At 39.8% G+C, this 21,199-nt stretch overlaps 1 protein-coding gene across 2 annotated transcripts in view; it reads right to left on the bottom strand.

The window, feature by feature from the left end:
• The window catches only part of LOC115215714 (growth hormone-regulated TBC protein 1-A-like), an 87,377-nt gene that overhangs the window by 40,836 nt on the left and 25,342 nt on the right, over positions 1-21,199 (bottom strand). The gene's annotated exons all lie outside the window — the stretch shown is intronic.

Genomic DNA, 21,199 nt, shown 5'->3' with positions numbered 1-21,199 from the left:
GACATTTTGTTACTTGTTTTAATGTTTCTAGTGGATTTGCAATGGCGCAGTGGTTAGGACAGCGGACTCGTGGTCGGAGGATCACGGTTTCAATGCCCAAGCCGGGCGTTGTGTGTGTTTATTGAGTGAAAACGCTTAAAGCTCCACGAGGCTCCGGTAGGGGGTTGTGGCGACCCCTGTTGTACTCTTTCGCCCCAACTTTCTCTCACTCTTTCTTCCTGTTTCTTGAGTAATGCTGCAATGGACTGGTGTCCAGTCCAGCTGGGGGTAACACATACTCCATAGAAACTGGGAAACCGAGCCCATGAGCCTGGCTAGGCTTGAAAAGAGTGCATAAATAATAAATTTAATGGTTCTAGCATTCACTGCCCACAGTAACAACAACAACAACAACAACGGCCAAAAAGATAGAAATTTAGAAAAAGGTGGGGTTTAGTCAATTCCAGCAACCCTACTACTTGACCGATGCTTTATTTATATTATGAAACCCAGAAGAATAAATGGCTGAGTTGACTTTAAGTTCCATTTGAAGTCCATTTGAAGAATTGCATGGTGTTTCCATCTACAAAATTTCATTGACAGGATCTAGGTTAACAACACTTGTTCAAGGTGCTATGCAGTGAGATTGAGCCAAAGACCTCATGATTGTAATAAAAACTGTTTAACCACTCAGCCATGCTTGCACCACACATACTATTTTATTCTCACAAATACACACACCTAATGTATGCACTGACACATTCTCCAGTACACACAACTTAGGCACTAACGCACACAACACACACACAAGCATGTTGAACAAAGGAAAAGCAAAGTCCGTTTTGAATAGATTTGATCTACAAAGACCTTGGAGGAAAAAATATGAATGCTGTCATAGGTTTAGTCAGAAGTCTAGTGTCTCAGTTATCAACTTTCTTTTCCTCATTAATTAAAGTCAAAGAAGATAAATGACATGTGATAACACTGAAATAACTTTATCACATCTTTTGGTGATTAAAAATATATATATCCTAAAGAGTCAAAGGTTGCCATGTGTTGCTAAGTCATTCATTATCATTTTTAATTACATCGAAGCAAGCCAATGAGAGAGAATACATGCTAATCACAGGTTCTCAATATGGTTGGTCAATCCATTAGAAATAACAGCCAAATTTCTCTAGAGGACTCAAAAAAAGAAAGGATAAGAAGAGCACTGGAAAAAAAAATTCATGCTCATCAGTGGCTGTGTGGTAAGTAACTTGCTAACTAACCACATGGTTCCGAGTTCAGTCCCACTATGTGGCATCTTGGGCAAGTGTCTTCTGCTATAGCCTCAGGCCAACCAAAGCCTTGTGAGTGGATTTGGTAGACGGAAACTGAAAGAAGCCTGTCGTATATATGTATATATGTATATATGCATGTGTGTGTATATGTTTGTGTGTCTGTGTTTGTCCCTCTAGCATTGCTTGACAACTGATGCTGGTGTGTTTACGTCCCCGTCACTTAGCGGTTCGGCAAAAGAGACCGATAGAATAAGTACCAGGCTTACAAAGAATAAGTCCCGGGGTCGATTTGCTCGACTAAAGGTGGTGCTCCAGCATGGCCGCAGTCAACTGACTGAAACAAGTAAAAGAGTAAAAGAGAGAGAGTAAAACAAATACAGATTATTTTAAATTAAATCACTTTGAGACCTCTTTTATAAACAGCCAACATTGTCATGTATGTTTCTGTCTGTATCAAAGCAAGAAAATATTGTGTTACATGCCTCTTACAAAAATTATTGATTGTCAAATCCTGAAAGCAACATAGCCACATACTATAGGCAAGGAATTGGGTCTACTAGTCATTAGTAAGGTTCTGTGTTACACAAGCCAGGAAGAGACAAAATAAAATTCCTTAGAATACAATAACACAACAATGATTTGAAGAAATGGACAATTATGAGGAAGACACCGTTAAAAATGTTTGGATGATTGTCCAGTTTTCATTAGAAACAGTGGTGAGAAAGGATCTTCAGACATTGGGCCTCACAGAGGGGATGACAGGAGACCGAGAGTTCTGGTGGTTTGCTGTGCTTGAGAAGACACATCAAGTTAAGTAAATATGTGGTTGTCCTTGCATACAGGCATGTCCCCTGCATCCCTCTTCAGCTGAACATTCTTAATCTTGTGGGCTCATAGGTGCCAGTGCCACATGAGAGCACTCATGCTGGTGTTATGTAAGAACACCCAGTACAAAGGTGTTGGCATTAGGAAGGGTATTCAGCCACAGAAACCATGCCAAAACAAACATGGAACCTGAGCAGGTCTTTAACTAACCAGTTCCTGTCAAGCCATCCAACCTATGCCACCATGGAAAACAGACGTTAAATGATGACGATGATGATGATGATGATGATGGCAATGATGATGATGGATGAATCACCTAACAATACCTGGGAATGAAGCCACACAGCTAGCTAATGGTCAGTTTATAAAAGAAGAAAAAATAGCACAAGAATTCTTTGTTAGATGTTTGGCAACAGATACTAAAAGAAGAGTCAATATTTCTTACTGTGAAAGAGGTTTTGTTAAAGAAAAGTCGATTCCTGTTGCAAAAATAATAACAGCTGCAACTGAAAGAGTTCCATCGATGGAAGCTACCATCATCAACTCATTGTGTGCTTAAAAATACCAATGCTGAGTGTATTGTGTGATTCATCAGCTTAAGAAAATTAGAAATAGTGGCATCAAAAAATTCCTGTACTAGTTTTGTGGCATGCCATCAGATGGCAACACACGGTAGCCTGTGCAGTGAGAGCTAGCAGTGACCTTCATTAGGCAGTGTGCAGAGTGACATTGCAGTGTTTACTTCAGAAGCTGTGAAATTTGTGTTTTTGTGATCATATGTATGCTGTAGTCTGTGATTTTTGTCATGGACAGGAAGTTGGAACAAAAAGCCAACATGAAATTTTGTGTTAAACTTGGGAAGTCTACTACAGAGGCATTGAGCATGCTTTGGCAAGCTTACAATGATGAAGCAATGTGTCATACACAATGCTTTGAGTGTCATGGGTGCTTCAAAAACTGGAAGACCTGCCACAAGAGAAAATTCATCATCATCATCATCATTGTTCGACCATGGTCGAGACAATGGAATTTACCATGCTACGCCAGACTTCACGGTCCATCATGGCATTATGGAGGTCCTGTTGCTGGATGCCTGTATCCCTGGAGATTACATCAGGGTAGGAGAGTGTGCGCCCTCTGGTATTGCGAGTAGATGGCTTCCAGAGGAGAAGAGTAGAAATTACCTCTTTTTCAGCTCTACAACAATGTCCAGCTAACTGGACTCTCTTACCTTTCACAAGAGATGACACCGGTGGTAGTTTCCTATATATTTGCATTTTGGTTGGATGGCGCTTCCACGAGAGATTTTGAGCTCTCATAAGGAGGCGAGTGTAGGTTCCATCCAACCGCCTCTCAAGCTTCTTTGATAACGTCCAGGTTTCTGAGCCATATAGTAGAATTGGTTCGACTGTGGCTTTGAAGATTTCAAGTTTGTATGCGAAGATCATCGGAGAACAACAACATTTTGAAGCATTTGAGGGAGAATATTTGAGGGTGAAAGTGATCAGATCTGTGGAAACCGAAGAATTGCATTCTTCACGATGAGAATGCACCTATCACCTAGCTCTCCTCACTTGTGAATTTCTCATCAAAAACAACATGGTATCACTTCTGCAACTGCCCTATTCACCACATTTTACCCCTGCGGACTTCCACCTCTTCTTCAAGATGAAAAAAGCAGCTCAAAAGTTGGTGTTTTAACACTGTTGTCAAGATCAACAGTGTATTGCAGAAGGTCTTCTACTCACTCTCAGAAAACAACTTCCAGGCGAGATTCCAAAAGTGGAAGAATGTTAAAACTTAAGTAAATAAATTATTTTTTTATCAAACACTAGCAGTATCGCCTGGCGTTGCTCGGATTTGTAAGGGAAATAACTATATAAGCATTTTTAGAGATGTAAAGTATAATAGCCATCTCAATATGGCTAACCACAAAGGGGGGGGATGTTACTGTAGCTTTTTACGTTCTGAGCTTTAATAAAAAATTTTTAGAGAGTTACTTCCCTTATATATGCCAAAAATGCATTAAAAATGGGAAAAATTGATGGTAAATTTTTTTTTAAATCGTAGACTCATCGTAGACGCGCGCTAATACCCAGAAGGGCTCGATATGAATCACGACTATAAGATACCCGGTTTTGGTTAAACTGCACCGCAAAATGTGGGAGTAGTTAGGAATCTAAATTGTAGGAGACAGACAGCACACAACCTCTTTTATATATAAAGATATCTAGTCTGGGAATGACATTATTTGGACAGACATATGAACAAAGTAATAAATGATTTAATCAGTTTCCTCACTAAAGTTTGATTATTGACTGATGTCGCTTGAGTTGCTTTCATAGTGTTTTGGAGACTATTATGGAATTCTTTGAATACAAAGTATAATACAAAGTGTCAAGAGTAATACTTATTTATCCACATTGTTTTTTAATTTATCATGCATTATCTCATAGTGTTGAGATTTTGATTATGCGACCACTTATTTTTCAGAATGACATTGTAGAGTAGATGTGAGGGGCCAAATCTGGCCAGTTTGAACATAAAATATGTAGAATATTTTGGCTGGATATGGCCAGATCTGATGTAAAGGGTTAAAAGTGTCCTAACATTTAAAATTAAATAAATTTACAGTCACAGGAAGCTGAGCTGAATTTGGATTCTAATATTGACAGGAGGACAGAAGACTGAGTTATGGACAGGCTGTAAATAGCTACCATTGCCATCGTTATCATCATTTTATCAGCTACTTTTTCATGCTTGCATGGGTCGACCAGAATTCATTGAAGCAGATTTTTTATGGCTAGATGTCCTTCTTGTCACTGACTTTACGTCTTTCCAAGCAAGGTAATATATCTCCATGGTTAGATATATTTTTTTATGAAAGGCTGAAAATGAGCAACACACAAGTTGTATAACAGTGATGCTTGTTTATGTTATCAATGTCAGGACAAGGAGACACACACACACACACACACACACAAACAGACACACATATATATGCATGTGCATACCCATACATACACACATACATATGCATGCACACACTAAGAGTACTATACGGGCGTGATCGTTGCCAGAGCAACAAACTGGCCTCCGTGCCGGTGGCACATAAAAAGCACCATTCAAGCGTGATTGTTACCTGCGTCGCCTTACTGGCACTTGTGCTGGTGGCACGTGAAAAAACATTCGAGCGAGGTCGTTGCCAGTGCTGCTGGACTGGCTCCTGTGCAGGTGGTACATAAAAAGCACCATTTGAGCGTAGCTGTTGCCAGTACCACCCGACTGGCCTTCGTGCTGGTGGCACATAAAAGCACCCACTACACTCTCGGTGAGGTTGGCATTAGGAAGGGCATCCAGCTGTAGAAACTCTGCCAGATCAGATTGGAGTCTGGTGCAGCCATCTGGTTCGCCAGACCTCAGTCAAATCGTCTAACCCATGCTAGCATGGAAAGTAGACGTTAAACGATGATGATAATGATGATGATGACACAATACATACACACACACACTCAAGCTTCTTTCAGTTCTCATCTATCAAATTCACTCACAAAAATACTTGGCCGAGGTGCTATACAGCAGGATTGAACCCAAAACCACATGGTTCAGAAGTGAATGTCTTAAGCCATATGGCAGACATGCTTGCGTCAGATTGACGAAAACTTGAAATGAGATTATCAGGACAGATATAAGTGAGTTAACAGAACGAATGACTAAGAACAAGACGAGGAAGTGAAGCAATAAATAAATCTGACAACAGCTCAACCCTTGGCATCAATAAGAGAATGGAGATGACTTTAAAAATAGACTGAATGAATAAACAAACCATTTGTCTTTTGTTGTTGTTGCTGTTGTTTTTATCTAATAAAGAGATTGTTTAGTTATGACACATGGTGACTGTATGTGTGTATCTTATGTTTGGATTTTATCATTCTGCTTGTCTTTATTTTTCTTTTCTTTTCTTTATTTTTTTTCTTTTTCATTATGTCATCGTTATATGAGGTTATATTGAAATAATAAGAAAATGCAATCAAGTTAATCCTGATGACTATGACTTGAAAATGTGATGCTGCTGCTGCTGATAATGATGATGATGATTGTTATTTTATCAATTAGTACTGAAAGCACATAGCCTTGTCAAACTTTCCTGGAAAAGAGTTAAAGGTACAGCAAAGTAAAGAATGTCGTTCAGTTTGCATTATCAGTGGCTGAAAAGAAAATATGAACAAGAAGAGAGTTTCTGAGCTTCCACAGACTCATGGTACCTATTTATAACTATTTAAAATGAGTCAGTGAGTGGGAAAGTGACTTTTCCAGGAACCCACTCTAAATTATTCAAGCTAATTATTCAATAGATGATTTGAGGGGATGGTAGGAGAGTCCCCTAATGACTAAGCCAGATGAGGGTTACTAAGTTACTAACAAACTGCAACTGAAAGACCTTTGTGAAGTAAACTGTTACCCATAAAGAGAAGAGAGGGAGTGTGATATAATGCCTTTTTGATAATAACAGATAAGGGCAACCTCAGTAAAGTATGACGGCACAGAATTTCATCAGTCATCTTATAATTTCGTAAATAACATAACAAACACTGAAAATGGCAAACCTTTTCAAGCAAGAGACTAGAGTCAAATATAACAAATCGTAGAATGCATCTGTGACATATTAATTTCTCACAGTGGCATATTGTGAGAAAAGTTTATGTTCTGAATCAACCTTTTTAAGTCAAACTCGAAGGGGGTTAATATAACAAAAAGTGACCTCGGAGTGGCTGTGTGGTAAGTAGCTTGCTTACCAACCACATGGTTCCGGGTTCAGTCCCACTGCGTGGCACCTTGGGCAAGTGTCATCTACTATAGCCTCGGGCCGAACAAAGCCTTGTGAGTGGATTTGGTAGGCGGAAACTGAAAGAAGCCTGTCGTATATATGTATATATATATATATGTGTGTGCATGTGTGTGTGTCTGTGTTTGTCCCCCTAGCATTGCTTGACAACTGATGCTGGGGTGTTTATGTCCCCGTCACTTAGCGGTTCGGCAAAAGAGACCGATAGAATAAGTACTGGGCTTACAAAGAATAAGTCCCGGGGTCGAGTTGCTCGACTAAAGGCGGTGCTCCAGCATGGCCGCAGTCAAATGACTGAAACAAGTAAAAGAGTAAAGAGTAAGGAGTTTTTTTCACTCCTAACTTAGGGCAGTGCTTCTTAACCTTTCCTCCCGCCCCTGTATTTCCCCTCTTTACCAGTTAAGCTTCCCAATTTCCCACTCTCCATTTATAAGAAAAACGTATTTTTGTATACAATACAATTTATTGCATATCATGAATAGTTTATATCAATTTAACATTAACGGCCTTAAAATAATCATTAAGATAAATCTAGCAAAAACAGTGTGAATAATGATAATGTTTTTAGATTACTTTTCAATCTAAAAACAATTTCCTCATTTGCATCCACAATATTTCCCCCACTGGAATCCCAAAATCCACCCCTCCCAACCCTGAGAGCAAATTTCCCCAGGTTAAGATTTAAAACTGTAGATTTACATGAATTAAATTGTAAATTACTGCAGATCATTTAGAGCAACTCTCTGTTCTTACATGTCTGCCATTCCACCACCACCCTAGACCTGAGAAGTTCTGGCGAGAATATTATACTTAAAACGCCTTTTTAATAAGTAGAAAAGGGTGGGATATTGTAAATGTGTTGGCATTTTTACATGTTTTGCCTATCAGCTGAAATAATCTCTGCAAAATGTTGCATTAGATACATAAGCAATTGTATACACCAAGATATATTATATACTGATTATTTTGTATTTATGAAACTAGAGCAGAAATTCTGGTTAAGTTCATATATTACCTAACGTAGCAATACATTTAGAAAATGGTTATTTAATTATTCTTGGAAACAGAGATAAAAATAATTCTGTTAGTTTCATATAATTTAAGAAAATTATAAATTTAATTTGTTTATAGTGGAAAAAAAAAGAAGAAAAGTTATTTATTTTACTGAGGCATAAACATGATTGTGATAAGTTGTTGAGTTGGCTGTGTGGTTAAGTTCACCTCTCAACTATATGGTTCCAGGCGAGCTGACAGAAACGTTAGCACGCCAGGCAAGATGCGTAGCCGTTTTTCATCTGCCATTATGTTCTGAGTTCAAATTCCGCCAAGGTCTACTTTGCCTTTCATCCTTTCATGGTCGATTAAATAAGTACCAGTTACGCACTGGGGTCGATATAATCGACTTAATCCCTTTGTCTGTCCTTGTTTGTCCCCTCTATGTTCAGCCCTTTGTGGGTAGTAAAGAAATATATATGGTTCCAGGTTCAGTCCTACTGTGCAGCCCCTCAGGCCAGTGCTTTCAAAATCTTGTGAGTGGATTTCGTAGATGGAAACTGAAAGAAGCCCACTGTATATATGTATGTGTGTATGTTTCTCCAAGACTTGGTATCATGCAACAGTTATAAACAAACATCACTGTTATAGAAATGGTGTTGTTCATTTCTGATCTTTCAGGATAACATGTCTTTTGGCCATTGGGGAAATACCAGCTTGCTTGATTGAAAATAGGTAAGGATTTGTGGTGGTGGTGGTAGTAGTAGTAGTAGTAGCGGCAGTTATAGAAAGAATGGTATCTACAAAGGGAGCATTGCCAGGGAGACTCATTTCACATTTAAGTGCAACAACCATCTTCAATAATGAAGGGAATATAATCAATTGAAACCCCCTCCTACTGAATTCCTGGTACTTTATCAACCTCTGGAAGTAACAAGTGGACTACAGAGTGTGGACCTTGAAGCTTTTCTGAAAAAATTTTTCAGATATAATGTAGGTGAGCCATTGAGCTTTTAGATGGTATTTTGCATCATGATTTGTTTAATTTTTACTTACATAATTAATAAGTATTGCCTGTGGTAGAAACGGAGGGGTACATAGGATGCCCATATAGGTAAGATATGCAACAGGTCTTCGCAAGCAAAGGCAGGCACCCATGCCAACCCCCCTTTGCTTGCGAAGACATGTTGGGCAAGTGAAATTGAAATCGAAATTGAACCAATCCTATGACTGGCACCCGGCAGATGCCAGGACCCCTGGACTGGTGGTACATAAAAAGCACTATCCGAATCGTGGCCGATGCCAGTGCCGCCTCGACTGGCTTCCGTGCCGGTGGCACGTAAAAAGCACCATCCGAACCGTGGCCGATGCCAGTGCCGCCTCGACTGGCTTCCATGCCGGTGGCACGTAAAATGCACCAATCCGACCGTGGCCATTGCCAGCCTCGCCTGGCACCTGTGCAGGTGGCACATAAAAAGCACCCACTACACTCATGGAGTGGTTGGCGTTAGGAAGGGCATCCAGCCGTAGAAACATTGCCAGATAAGACCGGAGCCTGGTGCAGCCTTCTGGCTTCCCAGATCCCCGGTCGAACCATCCAACCCATGCTAGCATGGAGAACGGACGTTAAACGATGATGATGATGATGATGATGCAATAGTATACATGTGGACCATGAGTAAATGTAACAAACAAAAAGCAGGCCATTACAAAAAGATATTGGCTTCTACTCGAGACCCCAGAGCAAAACTAAAGCTGACCCTAATAGAATTTGAACTCAAAATGCAAAAACACAAAAACAAAACCTTATCCTTTATTATGCTGCTTTACTGTCTCTGTCAACTTTCTGCCCTCAACAAGCCAAAAGCTGTATTTTCTTTAACCCTTTAGCATTTAAAATAGCCAGGTGCAGGAGTGGCTGTGTGGTAAGTACCTTACTTACCAACCACATGGTTCTGGGTTCAGTCCCACTGCGCAGCACCTTGGGCAAGTGTCTTCCTACTATAGCCTCGGGCTGACCAAAGCCTTGTGAGTGGATTTGGTAGATGGAAATTGAAGAAGCCCATTGTATATATGTATATATATGTATGTGTGTATATGTTTGTGTGTCTGTGTTTATCCCCCACTAAATCGCTTGACAACTGATGCTGGTGTGTTTACATCCCTGTAACTTAGCGGTTCGGCAAAAGAGAGAGATAGAATAAGTACTAGGCTTACAAAGAATAAGTCCTGGGGGTCGATTTGCTCGACTAAAAGCGGTGCTCCAGCATGGCCACAGTCAAATGACTGAAACAAGTAAAAGAGAGATCCAGCCTAAATATTCAATATGTTTTATTTTCAAACTGGCCAGATCTGGCCTCTCACACTTACCTAAAATGTTATTCTAGAAATAAGCAATCACATCAAAAAATCAAAGCTATGAGATAAAGAGAGAATACCAAACTCATTCCCTATGGATACCGTATTTATTACAACTCGTGGCTTGTAAACGTATCTAACTCACTTTCGCTCGTTAGATACGTTTACAAGCCACGAGTTGTAATAAATACGGTATCCATAGGGAATGAGTTTGGTATTTTATTTATTACACACGAATAAACGACCATATTTTATTAACCCAATAACTAAATTCTTCACGTTTAGTTGTAACTTATGAATGACAAAAGTAGTGCCGTCACCGTGACCTCGGGTCATCACCATGTATTGACCAATCAGAAGCAGCTCTGTCACCGTGACCTCGGGTCATCACCATGGATTGACCAATCAGAAGCAGCGCTCGCAGTATCTGACATATGTTAGACACCAAAAATATCTCAAAGTGTTCTCACTCACATGTGTGTAATAATGCATGATTAATTCAAAACAATGTGAATAAATAAGCATTACATTTGACAGTAATTTGAATGCAAAAGTCTTAAATCACACAATACCATCTTTAAAAAGACATGCTGTATAACATAGTGCAAGATATGCTATTTCAGAAAAAAGATGAAATGATCATGGCTTGACTACCTTTTCATCAATGAGAGAACAACTTGGGGATAAAAAACACCCCCCCCACCTTCAAAACTGGCACTGATAGTAGCAGTACTTGTGTTCTGTAGTCTCATGGAATTGGTGCTGGGCCTAGTTTAACTATGCCTCCTGTTTCTTTACTACCCACAAGGGGCTAAACACAGAGGGGACAAACAAGGACAGACAGACAAACGGATTCAGTCGATTATATCGATCCCCAGTGCGCAACTGGTACTTAATTTATCGACCCCGAAAGGATGAAACGTAAAGTCGACCTCGGCGGAATTTGAACTCAGAACGTAACGGCAGACGAAATACGGCTACGCATTTCGCTCTGCGTGCTAACGTTTCTGCCAGCTCGCCGCCTTTAACTATGCTTCCTATTAAACCACAATCATGATCTAGGGTGAGGAGTATTTTGTACACTTCCTTATATCTGCAAGATGGCAAATAACAATATATATGATGTTAGCACGCAAGGCGAAATGCGTAGCCGTATTTCGTCTGCTGTCACGTGTTCTGGGTTCAAATTCCGCCGAGGTCGACTTTGCCTTTCATCCTTTCGGGGTCGATAAATTAAGTACCAGTTACGCACTGGGGTCGATATAATCGACTTAATCCTTTTGTTTGTCCCCTCTATGTTTAGCCCCTTGTGGGTAGTAAAGAAATAAATATATATGATGTTTCTGGTGTTTGTTTTATAGCTTTTGAGTACGAGGCAGACATGCACATACACACATGTACACCAAGCAGATACACACATTATAGACAGACAGACAGACAGACGGACGGACGGACAGACAGATATGGTTTTATTTCTATTTAACAGTAATAATGATTCTCAAACTGAGTGGTATCATGTCCAATACAAATAGTCATGGAGATATGCTATCAACTTGAAATATACTGTGTCTGGTGTTCACTTTCTCAAGTCTTTTGTTTTCCTTTAATCAGTTCAGTATTCCAATGTTTCATCCTTTCATTGACCATTTCCTCCTTATTTTCTTCCACTCCAAACATGCTCATTGTTTCATTTATCCAATTGTGCAGTACTGTGTCATATGCCTTCATGTAATCCAACCATGCTACATTCAATAATACTGTGGATCTGCATCTACAGTTTCTAATAAACATTTTATCAAGTGGCCGATGCCAGCGCCGCCCCGACTGGCCTCCATGCCGGTGGCACATAAGAAGCACCATCTGATCGTGGCCGTTGCCAGCCTCGTCTGGCACCTGAGCCAGTGGCACGTAAAAAGCACCCACTACACTCACGGAGTGGTTGGCATTAGGAAGGGCATCCAGCTGTAGAAACACTGCCAGATCAGACTGGGCTTGGTGCAGCCTTCTGGCTTCCCAGACCCCAGTTGAACCGTCCAACCCATGCTAGCATGGAAAGCGGACGTTAAACGATCATGATGATGATGATGAATAATTGATCTTTAGTTGTCCTATTTTGCTTCCTGTATCCTTTCTGTTCTACTGGAAGCAAATTATTACTTCCCAGATGATTATATAACTTTTCTGCCAAGACACTAGTCATAAGCTTTCGCATAAGTGGTAAACGGTTTATAGGTTGAAAATTTGGCACCAATTTACCTTCCAAAGGGTTCGGCCACTACATCGCCCTCACCATTAAAGGGTCTGATAATGTCACTGGCGATCCTGATTTCCACTGCCATCATGGTGATGTCCTATATGGAGTGCTGAAATAGCTTGTGGTGTATACAGGAGATTTGAAATAGAGACACCTACCTTCTCTTCATCGACGTAGACCTCTCCAACGGTAACACGCCCTTCCACGTGGCCCAACCCGAACGCTAGAAATAGCAGCTGCTTTTCCCCTACCTTGACAAAGTGCCCGCACATCCAGCTCTGTCCGCTACCCCGATCGAAAAGGCCCAATCCTCACCTGCCTGCGTGCGCATCACTCCTGCTTCTTCTTCTTCCGGTCAGCCCCAAGTTCCGGTCAACTCCCCAGCTGCCTATGTCATCCCACAATCTTCTTGTCATCCATTATAGGGATGTGTCCCTGCTGCAGGCACTCATCAAGGAGTGCAATAATCCTTTCATGCAACTGTGTAAAATTCTTCAGCAAATAACCATGTATTCCATCTCAGTTTGGTGCTTTCCAATTTGGTATTTTTTTTTTAAACTTCAGTCTCACTGAATACAGATCAATTTGACACCCTTTTGTCCTTGTACAGTTGAAAGTTGTCTTTCCACCTGTGTTAACTACTCTGCACCTTCTTTACGTCTCATTGTCTTGTTACAAAGTTCTCCCCAAAATACTTTACTTTCTCCCCTATCAGGAATGACTTACTAATGTTAAGTCTCCCTTTATTTCTTCCCCGCCAAAAAAACCCACCTTTCGTTTAATTGAAACAATCTATTCTGTTCAAAACTTTGTCATCTAGCATCATATCTTTTCAATTTAACCTTTAATGTCGTCACTCTTTGCGACAATTCTTCATGTACTGTTTGCTTTCCCCTTTATTCTAGCCTGTACCACCCATTCAATTTTCAGATTACAACCTCATTCTTCACTTCTTTCGTTATCCTATTTAATTGACCCAGTTCTTTCTGTGTCTTTTCCATCTTCATTCATACTCTCTTCCTCCACTTTTCTTCTTTCTTTTCCTTTTCCTTCTTTCCTTCAACTATCTTCTACTTGTATCCTATTATATCAGCTACATTATCAGCAGCTATGATTAGCTGATCTGTTTCTCTAATGTTCTCTGTTTTAAACCAAGCTCAAAATGCTATTTACTTTTGCCTGTGGCTCTTCTTACTTTTCCTTTGTCCATATGCCTTACATTCGGTGGCATTTCATTGTTCACACCAAACATTTTACCTTGCAGCATTTCTAGAATCTCCTTCTCTTCATCATCCAAGTCTTGTTCAACATCTATTGTCACTTGTCCATTTAGATCACCTTCACTGTTCTACTCCATCATTATTTCTCAGGCACATAGCAATTTCCTTCTTCTTCATTTCTTTATCTCTTCCCCCTTCATTACCACTTTCTTCTACTGTTGTTTCACACTTTTTCTGTTCATTTCTTATTCTTCTCTGAATTTCTTCAATATCTAATCTTTGCCTGGCCTATCAGTCACTGGGTGGAATATTCAAAAACTTTCATCCCAAATTCTCTTCATTCACTTCATGAAACTTCTTTTATTTGACTCACTTCTCAGCCAACATTCAATCACAATCTTGTTTGCCTTTTTTTCCCATTTCATTTTTCTCCCACTGCACTTTTGACTTTGATACTATTATTATCATTATTACTACTATTATTATCATTATTATTATTGAGTGAGAGAGCAGTGCATGCCATCAAAGTGACACTGGGGTAAAATATACGAAGCCCAATATACCCATCATGACTACCCGTCTGATAAAGGTACACCAGGCACATGCATCACAACCATATGTGCGCGACATGGTGATCTCATATCAAGATAAACAGCACATGACCTTGCAAGTGGGGCCCAGTTAGAATTTTCTTCGGGTTGAGTAGCCCATCCCGCTCAAAAGGTCCCTGAATAAGGGTTGTTTAAGGATGTTGAAAGAACCACCCATGTTTCCAGAGGTGAACTATTCAAACCCCAAAGAATCCCTCTCAACACATGGCTATGATGCTCTATTATCATTATTATTATTATTGTTATTATTATGGTAGTGGATTGCCCTACTGACTTCCCAAACGGTATGTGAGATCATGATGGGTAGTGTAATCTGAGTAAATACAAGCAAGATTAACCAGATGAACAGTGTATTTGAACATATGTACCATATGCTAGTAGTCCAATGCCTAGTCCACTTGGCTTCTATTGTATCAATATAAGAAATCAATAACTTTCAAATCAGATTGACAATATATCTAGGGAAACATTATAGGCATCAAATTGAAAATAAACAAGTTTGAATATAAAGATTTTGTTTTTTATTTATATACAATGGCTTCCAAAAACTGCTACAAAACATATTTTAAAGGGAGAGTGAATGAATAAACATACGTATACATACGTACATACATGCATATGTAGATACGTACGCACATACATATGTACATATGCACATACATATATACATACGTACACACATACAAATGTACACATGTACGTACATACATACATACGTACACACATACATACATACATACATACGTACACACATACATATGTACACATGTACGTACATACATACATATGTATCTATATATATATATATATATATATATTAATAAGTAAAACATATGCATATATATATATATATACATATATGTACGTACCTACCTCTACATGTATATATACACACATATATGAGTACAGGACACCAAAAAAACGTCAAACACAATGAGAAACGAAAACATAGACACAAACCCAAGGAAATGGACATTTTTCTTAAACAGCTATTAAACAGCTATTGTACTCTATTAAAAAATAGAGTACAGGACAAATAACACAAGGAAAAAAACCCTTCTTCAGTTGCCATGGTTTCATCTACTCTACGTTTCGAAGGTGATATATATACACACAAATATGCACACATACATACATACAAATCTGCACACATACATACATACATACATACATATCTGCATGCATACATATGTACGTACATACATATGTACATACGTACATACATACATACATACATACATACATACATACATACATACAAATCTGCATGCATACATATGTACGTACATACATACGTACATACGTACTTACATACATACTGCTGTGTGGTTAAAAAGTTTGTTTTCCAACCACATAGTCTCGAGTTCATCTGCATGGTACCTTGGGCATATGTCTTCTATTTAAGCATGTAGCCATAAAACACTGCCTCAGTAAGTATCTATCTAGCCCAGGGGTTCTAACCACTTTCTATCTATGGACCCCTTTGATTACTATTATCTTATTCTGGTGGACCCCCATCACCATTTGATGTTTAAAAACTAGTTTTATAGAAACTTCTTTTGAAATTCCTGTTTTGTTATTCATACATTAACTCGTGTAAGCTGAACCATGTAAAATATTAGAGAAAGAAACCTAGTTGATTCTTGCAATATATACCAATACATAAGGCAGCAAGCTGGCAGAAACGTTAGCATGCCAGGCGAAATGTGTAGCCGTATTTCGTCTGCCCCTACGTTCTGAGTTCAAATTCCACCAAGGTCGACTTTGCCTTTCATCCTTTCGGGGTCGATAAATTAAGTACCAGTTGCATAGTAGGGTTGATCTAATCGACTTAATCTGTGTGTCTGTCCTTGTTTGCTCTCTCTGTGTTTAGCCCCTTGTGGGTATTTTGTTTGTCTTTTATGTTCTGAGTTCAAATTCTGCCGAGGTCGACTTTGCCTTTCATCCTTTCAAGGTCGATAAATTAAGTAGCAGTTGCGTAGTGGGGTCGATCTAATCGACTTAATCCGTTTGTCTGTCCTTGTTTGTCCTCACTGTGTTTAGCCCCTTGTGGGTATTTTGTCTGTCTTTATGTTTTGAGTTCAAATTCTGCCAAAGTCGACTTTGCCTTTCATCCTTTCAGGGTCGATAAATTAAGTACTAGTTGTGTAGTGGGGTCGATCTAATCGACTGCCTCCCCTCACCCAAAATTCCAGGTCTTGTGCCTAGAGTAGAAAAGAATATATACCAATACACACATGTAAAGCAAAATTTTTTCAAGGGCCCCTAAAATACTATTGTGTATCCCCAACTTACTATTTCATTGCATGGACTCCCAAAAATCTTATATGGACCCTGGTTGAGAAGCACTGATCTAGCCCATACCAGAATAGAAAAACTGACATCAAACAAACAAATAAACAAATACATGACACATATATACATAGAAATACACACGTGTACTCATAAATAATGATGCAAACGTCAGCAAAAACCCTCTCTCCTATAATATTCTGTTCAAGAAGTACTGAAATTAATATCTCTCTCTATCCGCTCAGTCGAAGTCGACTCTCAGTTACTCGATGGATCAGTGTCCTCCAGTCAGTTCTATCCTGGGCCGTTTCTTTCAGATTGGCTATGTCCATTCCGGTATTACTCTTGATGGTGTCAAGCCAGTGGGTTCTTGGTCGGCCTCTTCCTCTCTTGCAACTGACCATTCCGAGCATGATGTCCTTCTCCAGGGATTTTCTCTGCATAATATGACCAAAATATGCCAATCTATGCTTGGTGATCCTTGCTTCTAGCGACATTTTCGGCCTGATCTGCTTAAGAACTTCTCCATTGGTGAAATTAATATACCATACATGAATATAAACATTAATAAATGAGAGTGTCTTTACATGGCGGCTTGATCTGAAAGAAATAGCAGCTAAATCTTCCTCAAATCACATTAGATCTTTAAAAAATGGATATGTTACATTAGATAATGTTGTTCCAGATAACCCTAAGAAGATATGATGGTTGTAATTGGATTGCCATCAAATATAAGAATATCTTCCATTCTTTCTGAGTTGATAAAGTCAGTAGAAAACCCTGAAGTATCGGAGCCTGGCAGTGAACTATCTCTTCCAGCCTGTGGCGTCTGAGACGTTCGGAGGAACTTGGCTGCTAACAGTGAAGTTCTTGTTACCATTGGCAACTCGCCTCACTGGAGTAGCCGGCGATGCCCATGAGGGTTCTTGGCTTTTCTAATGCCTTAGCCTCACCACCACTCGTGGTAATGCCACAAGCGTGGTGGCTTGCTTCAGTAGGTTCCATTCAACCTTGGGGTGAGCAGCCAATTGAAGCACTTGATGTTGCATTGATGTTATTTTGTCTTTCGCCCTTTCTTTTTCTTGTTTTTCTTTCGTTAAATATATTCCTGTTCATATTTTGAATAAAACACGCACACATAGGCGCAGGAGTGGCTGTGTGGTAAGTAGCTTGCTAACCAACCGCATGGTTCCGGGTTCAGTCCCACTGCATGGCATCTTGGGCAAGTGTCTTCGGCTATAGCCCCGGGTCAACCAATGCCTTGTGAGTGGATTTGGTAGACGGAAACTGAAAGAAGCCTGTCGTATATATGTATATATATATGTGTGTGTGTGTGTGTGTGTGTATGTGTTTGTCCCCCTAGCATTGCTTGACAACCGATGCTGGTGTGTTTACATCCCCGTCACTTAGCGGTTCAGCAAAAGAGACCGATAGAATAAGTACTGGGCTTACAAAGAATAAGTCCCGGGGTAGATTTGCTCAACTAAAGGCGGTGCTCCAGCATGGCCGCAGTCAAATGACTGAAACAAATAAAAGAGTACATATATCATCATCATCATTTAACGTCCGTTTTCCATGCTAGCATGGGTTGGATGGTTCGACCGGGATCTGGGAAGCCAGAAGGCTGCACCAGGCTCCAGTCTGATCTGGCAGTGTTTCTACAGCTGGATGCCCTTCCTAATGCCAACCACTCCGTGAGTGTAGTGGGTGCTTTTTACGTGTCACCGGCAGAGGTGGCATGTATTTAAACAACTAATATTCATAGTCTTATGTCTATTCACAATAAAAATCCATTAAGCAAGAAGAATAGAGCACGTAGGGCAATTATGACAAAATTATTTGAATATATGACCATGTAGTAAATACTTTAACCTGTGATTATGAATATGTAAAATATTACAAATATTAATAACCATTTGCTAGAGTTTTACCATGTGGCAACAATTTTAGCATGTGGCTACAAGTATTTGCCATGAATTAAATACTCTTAACAAGTGGTTGTGAGTATATATCATGTTGCAAAGGTGGCAAGCTGGCAGAAACGTTAGCACACCAGGCGAAATGCTTAGCAGTATTTTGTCTGTCTTTACTTTCTGAGTTCAAATTCCACTGAGGTCGACTTTGCCTTTCATCCTTTTGGGGTCGATAAATTAAGTACCCGTTACGCACTGGGGTCGATGTAATCGACTTAATCCGTTTGTCTGTCCTTGTTTGTCCTCTCTGTGTTTAGCCCCTTGTGGGTAGTAAAGAAATAGGTATTTCCTCTGTCTTTACATTCTGAGTTCAAAATCCACTGAGGTTGACTTTGCCTTTCATCCTTTTTGGGTCGATAAATTAAATACCAGTTGCATACCAGGGTCTATCTAATCGACTGGTCCCCTCCCCAAAAATTTCAGTCCTTGTGCCTAGTATATACCATGTGGTAAATTTAGTGCAGAACATTGCTCCAAAAGCTATACTACTAAGAAGCTGTGAATATTTACCATGTAGTAAATATTCTAGAAATTCAACAAACCATTGCAGAAATGAGTGAATAAAAATTGATGTAATTTATTGGAGGAACATATTTATTTCTGTTTGAATGCATTTTGTTTGCAGATCCTGTACAGAGTAATAAGGAGAACCTCAACACATTTGCTCGGCCTGCTAGAAATATCAGTCAAATCTTCAACTCACATCCTTAGCATGCCATTTCTGAAGAAAAGATATGATGGTGGTCATAGCAAAAATATCTTTGATCATAGGTCTGTTCAGTCAGCACTGACCTGGGGCTAAACAACCACAATAACAGCAAGAGATTAATTCACTTGCTTTTCCAATAAATTTTCAATTAGTCTGTCAATAGAACAGAAACAACCAGGAAAAATATTAAACAAATCCATTGTCCCTTGTTAACCGAGATTAAATGCAGGCTGTGTGTAGGTGGGTCTGTCTGTTGTCACTACATCTGGCACCACCCAAAATATTCTTGGCAATGTAGGTCACATTTAATTTCAGACCAAGCAGCCTGACTGACATTAAATGATAATAATTTCATAGTTGATTATTCTTCCTAGAACAGCAACAACAGAGATATAGATGCTATAATGAGTGATGCATCACAGAACCAATAGAATAATTGACAATCTTATTTGCGTTTTGAGTTTAAATCCTGCCAAGAACATCTTGGCTTCTAACCTATCCAGAAGTCAATCTAAATAGGTATTATTTATGTATTGGAGTCAGTTAAATTGACACCATTCCTCTCTAAACAATTTGGTAGCCTTGTGACTATGTTGGAAGAAGTCGTCGTTGTCGTCGTCGTCGTCGTCATCAGCAGCAGCTGGCAGAAACATTAGCACACCAGGCGAAATGCTTAGCGGTATTTCCTCTGTTGCTACATTCTGAGTTCAAATTCTGCCAAGGTTGACTTTGCCTTTCATCCTTTCGGGGTCAATAAACTAAGTACCAGTTGCGTACTGGGGTTGATGTAATCAATTAGTCCCCTCCCCACAAATTTGAGGCCTTGTGCTTCCACGAGAAAGGATTATTATCATTATTATTATTATTAAGGTGGTGAACTGGCAGATTTGTTTGCACACCAGGCAAAATGTTTAGCAGTATTTTGTCTGTCTTCACATTTTGAGTTCAAACTCCACCAAGGTCGACGTTGCCTTTCATCCTTTCAGGGGTCAATAAATTAAGTACCAGAGAAACACTGGGGGTGATGTAATCAATTCATCCCTCCCCCAAAATGCCTGCCTTGTGGCAAAATTTGAAACCATTATTATTATTATCTCGATGGCCTTTTCCCCAAATGGTATCAATATGCACTGGAGTCTAGGCTATCTGGACAAGAGAGAGCGATTGTTGACACAAACCTGTACCACTTAAGCCAAATTCATTGTGGAGGAAATTTGAAGCTGAATTGAAAGTCCTAGGGTACACTCTCTAACTTTAAGTCCTCTCCTTCAAACACTCATACACTGAAACCAATGGCAATGACCATCATCATCATCAAAATATTATTGTTATTCATCTTCTAATGTCCATTCTCCATACTGGCATGGGTTGGACGGTTTGGCAGGAGTTGACCCACTGGAGAGCAACCCAGGCTTCAGTTGTCTGTTTTGGCCTGGTTTCTATGGCTGGATGCCCTTCCTCACACCAACCACTTTACAGGGTGTATTGGGTGCTTTTAATATGCCACCAGCATGGGCCCTTTTACATGGCACTGGCATGGTGTCTGCATGTTGCACTGGCATGGATGCTTTCAGTTAAGTTAAGTTAAGTTAAATTAATTTTTTGGCTCAAAAAGCAAAAAGCAAGGCCATGTAGGGGGACATGGAGTTATGTACAGGGAGGGTGTTCACGCAGAGTTCAGGCCATTTCTGGTCAAGAGAGACTTTGAACCGAGTTACGATTTTAGGAGGGCAATTGGGATCACGTGGATGAGGAAGGCACGATCCAGAGAGGAGTAGACAGCGTGCTGTGACCAGCGGTGTCAAATGGACGCCTAACGGACTGGTCAGCCAAGGTGATCAAGGTGATATATATAT

Source organism: Octopus sinensis, linkage group LG9 (assembly GCF_006345805.1).
Source record: "Octopus sinensis linkage group LG9, ASM634580v1, whole genome shotgun sequence".
Classification (NCBI taxonomy): Eukaryota; Metazoa; Mollusca; class Cephalopoda; order Octopoda; family Octopodidae; genus Octopus; species Octopus sinensis.
This window is presented reverse-complemented; position numbering and strand designations above follow the sequence as displayed.